This window comes from Siphateles boraxobius, unplaced genomic scaffold, assembly GCF_051911475.1.
Source record: "Siphateles boraxobius isolate OS27281-9 unplaced genomic scaffold, OSU_SipBor_1 22, whole genome shotgun sequence".
NCBI classification, from domain to species: Eukaryota; Metazoa; Chordata; class Actinopteri; order Cypriniformes; family Leuciscidae; genus Siphateles; species Siphateles boraxobius.
Genome location: NW_027508833.1, coordinates 13,074,902 through 13,081,772, shown reverse-complemented (window position 1 = coordinate 13,081,772; position 6,871 = coordinate 13,074,902).

Below are 6,871 nucleotides of genomic sequence, written 5' to 3'. Positions count from 1 at the left end.
TTGTTCACCGGTGGTAGTGCAAACCTAGCCTTCCCTTAGTGTTTTCTCGATTGCTTTACTGGCTCCCTTGCGGGTGGCTTGGTATTCCCTAGCTATGTTTATTTGTTTTATTTATTTATTTTGACCAACCAACATCTTCAATAATTCCTCAATAAATATTGTATTTTTATACTTTTCTAAGAACCTGTGTTTGTACATTTCATTGGGGTAGAGTTCCCCTTGCTCTAACACTGGCACTAACTAGTTTAGCCCAAGGGGTGGCGTAGTCAGTTGTACAACCGGGTGCCACAAATTGGCGTAGTCGGCAGGGTTTCTTTTTCCTTTGAAGTGTTGGTTGGCTATATAGAGCAGCAAGTGTGTGTGTGTGTGTGTGTGTGTGTGTGTGTGTATGTGTGTGGAGAACAGCGGCTGGCAGCATGATGGACTCGGGCGACGCCGGTGGAGGATTTGATGCGGCTCTGCAGCAACTGCGGGACCGTGTGGCACAGCTCCAAGCTGAAAATGAGAGACTGTCAGGTGCACAAGGAAACGATGCTGGCGGAAGTGATCCCCTGCCAGTACGAAGAGAGCAGGCAGTATATCTGCCTAGAGAGAGACGGTGCTCTAAATTCTCTGGCTCTGTAACAGCTGGGTCACTTTCTATTGTAGAGTGGAGTGAAGAAGCACAAAGTTGCATTAGGTCGAGGTACATGTCTGATTTGGAAAAGGCAATGTTTTTGTATGACCATTTAGAGGGCGAAGCCCGAAGTGAGATTAAATATCGACCTGTAGTTGTAAGAGAAAATCCTACAGAAATCATTTCAGTGTTAAAAGAGGTATATGGATGTTCTAAGTCATATGTATATTGGCAGCAGCGTTTTTTTTACAGAAAACAAAGAGAAAATGAGTCATTATTTGAGTTTTCCCATGCATTACTGGAGCTTATGGAAAAGGTGAAACAGTCCAAGGGGGATTCAATTTCTAATCCAGACATAGTGTTGAGAGACCAATTTTGTGAGAATGTGCGAGATCATATGTTACGAAGAGAACTTAAAAGACTGGTACGGGCTAATGGGAGTTTGTCTCTCTTGGATGTAAGACGGGAGGCCACTAGGTGGGTGGAGGAGGGACAGACAGGTCGTGACCGGAGTCACCGTGTACCGGGGCGCAGTAGTGAAACATCTTATATGTCTCAGTGTGACTCCACTGTTGCTCAACCTTCTGAGATGGCGGAGTTAAAGGAAATGATTTTAAAGCAACAAGCCCAACTAGATATGCTGGTCCAACATTTGGGACAGTTTAGTGGTAAACCTCACGCCCCTCCGTTAAATAGGGAAGGCCGTTTTAAACGTGCTCCTAATGGTCAGCCTATCTGTATTAGATGTGATCGACCTGGACATATAGCCCGGTATTGTCAGTCTGCTCCTTCTAGCAATAGTAGGTCTATCTCTCACACGTTATCAGATTCCAACAGTCAGTCAGCGCCCTTTGTAAGTAGTTCCAATAGCCAGCTGGGAAACTAGAACCCCCCAGTGTGCAGAGCCGCACACTGGGAGGGATGGGGTCTGGCTCTGCATGTCCTTCCCTTCTTGGACAGTTAGTGGGTAAATGCCCGGTGTTGAGTGTGGTTATGGGAGGTGTGACAGTCCCTTGTTTAATTGACACTGGATCCATGGTTACAACTGTAACTGAGAGGTCCTTTAGTAAGCATTTTAGTCATTTGCAGAGGAAAGATTGCAGGTGGTTAGGCCTTAAGGCAGCTAACGGGCTAGACATACCTTACACTGGCTATATTGAATTGGATGTGGTCGTTTTAGGACAGCATATTCTGGGGAGGGGGATATTGATTGTCAGGGACCCACCAAATGTGACCCTCCAAGACCGTAAGGTGGCTACCCCTGGTATATTGGGTATGAATGTACTTTCAGAGTGCTATAGGGTTCTCTTTGAGCTGCATGGGTCACAGCTCTTCCACTCCCCTCCAGTTAAGTCGGCGGCCCCAGCAGCTCTACGGGCCCTGCGACATTGTGCGAAGATCCAGACCCTCGTCAACGCCCCAGCCGTTTAAGGTTAAAGTCCAGGGGAGGTCTCCAATCTGCCTTGGGGCTGGTGCCCTGACTTTGGTTCCAGTTACATGCCCTCAGCTGGAGACCGCTGAGTTCTTGCTTGAGCCGTTAGGTTTTGAAGATGGACAATTGCCTGAAGGTCTTCTGGTGTCTCCCACCCTGGTCTCTGCCAAAAAGGGCCTTTTGTATGCCCCCGTAGTTAATGTTGGGTGTACTGAAGTGTGGCTCTTCCCCTGTCGTGTCGTTGGGACTGTGCAAGCAGTAGTGGCGACCTCTGCGGGAACCAAATCTGTCGCCGTTGAGCCGTCATGGGAGGAGTGTTGCGCTTATGTCTCTACCCAGGAGGCAATCACTTCCTCCAGTGTCCCTGAATCTGTTCTCCCTGACTTTGAGGGGCTGGCTCCGCAGCAGGTTTTCCAAGCCAAGGCCCTCTTTGCCCAGTACGAAAACATCTTCTCCAAGGGTGATGGAGATTTGGGATGTACCTCTCTGATTGCTCACGAGATTCCGTTAGTTGATGATGCCCCAGTCCGCCAGCCCTACCGGCGAATCCCGCCCTCTCAGTATGAGACTGTGAAGGCACACATTCAACAGCTCCTGGATAGCCAAGTTATAAGAGAAAGCAACAGCCCATACTCTTCCCCCATCGTCCTTGTAACAAAGAAAGATGGGAGCCTTCGTCTCTGTGTGGATTATCGGCAGTTGAATTCCAAGACCCGTCGTGACGCCTACCCTCTTCCCAGGATAGAGGAGTCCTTAGATGCCCTGTCTCGGCAAGATGGTTTTCCACCCTTGATCTCGCAAGTGGGTATAACCAAGTCCAAGTAGCAGATAAAGATAAGTCAAAGACTGCCTTTTGCACCCCGTTTGGCCTCTTTGAGTTTAATAGGATGCCATTCGGGCTCTGCAATGCTCCAGGCACCTTCCAGCGCCTTATGGAGCGCATGTTTGGAGATTGCCGTCATCAATCAGTTCTCCTGTACCTTGATGATGTGATTTGTAGGGTATGGACCAATCAGACACATACTATTTATTCATTATATACAAAGGTTTATGAAACTCCTCACACAGCCCAAATGAACAAACACAAGTGAAAGAAACAGTGTCATGTTACAGGGCATGATAAGGAGATTTTACGACCTCCGAGGAATGTGGCCACATACTCAAGAGAGAGACTATGAAACAGAAACCCTCTTTAAAACAGACTTTGCTGCGTTAATCATAGACTAACTGATCTATAAATGAACATGCATAAAACTGTGAAAGAAACAGTGTAAATGGTTTACTGTCTCGTGTTCTATTAGGTATATATTATGGTATGTATCCTGGTATACAACCAACTAACGATCAATGTAACCTCACCTGTATAATGCCTCCTACCTAAATAATCCTCATTTAATGACTCACACTTTGATGTACATCACCTTCTTCTAGAATGCAGTGTGGATGTGTTATAGCTATTTTAGCATTAATGAAGGTATAATCATATTATGGGACAAAGATCCGTAAATCAACTAAGAGCCACTTTCCCTCTCAGACATGTCCCCTTTCTGATTGGTCGAGTTCAACCCTTAGGGGAGGATCTTCTCCAGGCCTTATTAGAGACAGTCCACATGTGACCTCCCTCTCTTAGTTCTTTCATCCAGCCGCAACACTGTTCTGGTGATACTGGGGAGCCCCCCCTCCCCCTCCACGGGGGCCCCAGGGCCCAGCAGGCCTCGATTCCAACCAGATATGGGCTCAGGCAGGAGAGAGATGACTCTCTCACAAAGAACCAAGGACAATCTCAAGAGTTTTGGAACAAAGACTCCAACCAACAACGACTCCAATCACCCATCCTTCCGACTTCCTCACTTCTCCTGGGTGCTCGGCGTGGCCTCAACAGAGTCCCAGGCCTTGCCCAAACCAGCCATGCGGTCCTGGAGAAAGAGAACGCTCAACCAACTTCCACTTGACACTGCCGGAACCATCAACGACTTCAATTTTCAACAACTTCAAGAATTGTTCCCATTACAAATGCAAGTATTCAATTCAATGAAATGTGAAAATGAAATTCTGATGGTTCTTCTCATAGACCCTCTTCCGGTTTCCAATTTCATCCTATCACTAACCTATTTATGTATTCATGTGTGTATGTTGTTTAGTTTATTTATATTCATATAAATATCTATATTTAGTTAATAAAACTTGTACATAATATGTATTTGGTTCTGTTTTGCTTGCAATACAAGTCACTTTACGATCACGGTTTTTGCTACTGGCTCAAAGTACTGTACAGGCGAAGAAATAATTATTCTTCGGTGGCCATGGAAGATACCCTTTTCTTAGAATAAATTAATAATCAAAAGAGTTCGTTGGAAGAACTGATTAATTGATTGTAATATTAATTCAGCCACATCAAGTTAATCCAATTAACTGACCCAAATATTTATAATTAATAATAACAAGATATTATTGATTATTAATATTTCCAAAAAGCTGAGTTCCTTACAGATTGTATTCTCTACTATAGTAGAACAACATCTTGAGCGGCTAGGGGAAGTGTTTGCTCGCCTTCAAAATCAGAACCTGAAAGTTAAGTTGCCCAAGTGTCAATTCTTCCAGCATCAAGTGAGTTATTTGGGGCATGTGGTCTCTGCTGATGGGGTGAGATCTTTTCTTGGCTTTGCAAGCTATTATCGGCGGTTCGTGGAAGGCTTTTCTAAGCTTGCAGCCCCATTACACCATCTTGTGGGGAAGCTCAGTGGACCACGGCGGAAGGGGAAGACTCCTCCGGTTCCTTTAACCACAGCCTGGGATGATGTTTGTGAGAATGCATTTCAGTCTTTGAAGGTGAGACTTACCTCTGCCCCAGTCTTGGCCTATGCTGCCTTTAAAAAGCCCTTTATTGTGGAAGTAGATGCCCGCCATGGGGTTTGGGGGCGGTTCCCTCTCAAGAGTGTGACGGGAAGGTCCGCCCGATCGCCTTTGCTAGCCGAGGGTTGAAACCAAATGAGAGAAATATGGAGAATTATAGCTCCATGAAGCTCGAACTTCTCGCAGTGAAATGGGCAGTGACAGAAAAGTATAGAGAATACTTGCTGGGGAATCATTTTACCATTCTGACAGATAATAATCCTCTGAGCCATTTGCAGACTGCCAAGCTGGGGGCGACCGAACAGCGGTGGGCCTCTCAACTTGCATCATTTAACTTTACTATCAAGTACCGCCCAGGGAAGAACAACCAAAATGCTGATGCATTATCCCGGCAATACCTGGACCGTTTTGCTGTTGGGACAGATGTCCCATTGCTGGGAGCCCTGGCTGGTATGGGCCAGCCGCTTGCCGCCGAGGGTCACTGTGGAGAAGTTGTGGCGCTACCTGGCCGTACCCCTCAGGACCTAAGCCTGCTGCAAGAGACTGACCCAGTCATAGGGCCGGTGCGCCAATACCATCAAGCAGGGCGTCGTCCAAGAGCTGAGGAGCGTGGGTTGTTGTCTCGCCCCAGCAGGGCACTGCTGCGTCAATGGGACCGCCTAGTCGAGAAGGAAGGGGTATTGTACCGCCTCATTCATTCCCCAGGTGAAGGCCTGGAGACACTCCAGCTGCTGCTCCCCCAGTGCTTGCAGGAAGAAGTCCTCCATAGTGTCCATGATAATCAGGGGCACCAGGGCACTGAGAGGACCCTCCAGCTCCTACTGGACCGGTGCTTCTGGCCGAATATGACCAGGGATACTGAACGGTGGTGCCAACGATGTCAAAGGTGTGTGTTGGGGAAGGCTGTCCAGCCCAAGATTCGTACCTACTGGGGGACACTGCAGGCTACCCAGCCAAATGAGATCCTGGCTATCGACTTCACAGTTTTGGAACCTGCAAGTGATGGTCGGGAGAATGTTTTGATCTTGACTGATATCTTTACCAAGTACTCTCAAGCATTTCCCACCAAAGATCAAAGGGCTTCCACTGTGGCCAAAGTGTTGGTCCAGCAGTGGTTCCATCGTTTCGGCCCCCCAGGCCGTATCCATTCTGACCAGGGGCGGAACTTTGAAAGCATCCTGATTAAACAACTCTGTCAGATGTATGGCATCCAGAAGAGTAGAACTACCCCTTACCACCCCCAAGGTAATGGACAGTGTGAAAGATTTAACCGTACCTTGCACGACCTGTTGCGTACCCTACCGTCAGCCGAGAAACGACACTGGCCCCACCATTTGCCGCAGTTGACTTTTGCCTATAACACGACACCCCACCAGACTACCGGGCATACTCCATATTATCTTATGTTCGGTAACCATCCAAGACTACCCGTGGATTTCTTGCTTGGGACTGGGGTAACAGTGCAGGATGCCGGCAACTTGGAGGACTGGATCCAGAAACATCAACAGAGTATGCGGGTGACCCAGGAGCATGTCCGACAAAGATCAGATGAACTGATACGCCGACGGAACCGAAGAGGGGAGGCTGGTGTACCTGCGTAACCATGTGCCTGGACGGAATAAGATCCAAGATCACTGGAACTCTGTTGTGTTTCGGGTGCTACGGAGTCCCTCTGGGACTGGAACGGTATACACTGTGGCCCCTAGAGATGGAGAAGGACCAGTCAGGCAGGTGCACCGGTCTGAGTTGAGGGCTGTTCCAGAGGGATTACAGTCAATGGCAGAGGAGGCCATTCCTTCCACGAGCCAAACTGACTTGTCCACTAACTCCACGGTCAGGGAAGAGGAAGGGCAGGAAGATGTGGTCATTTTTCATCCTGAGGAGATCCAGGAGGCCCTAGATTCACCCAGTTCCCTCGCTCCTGCTGAAATGGAGACTATACCTGAAGACGTGACCATGCCTCTGCGACG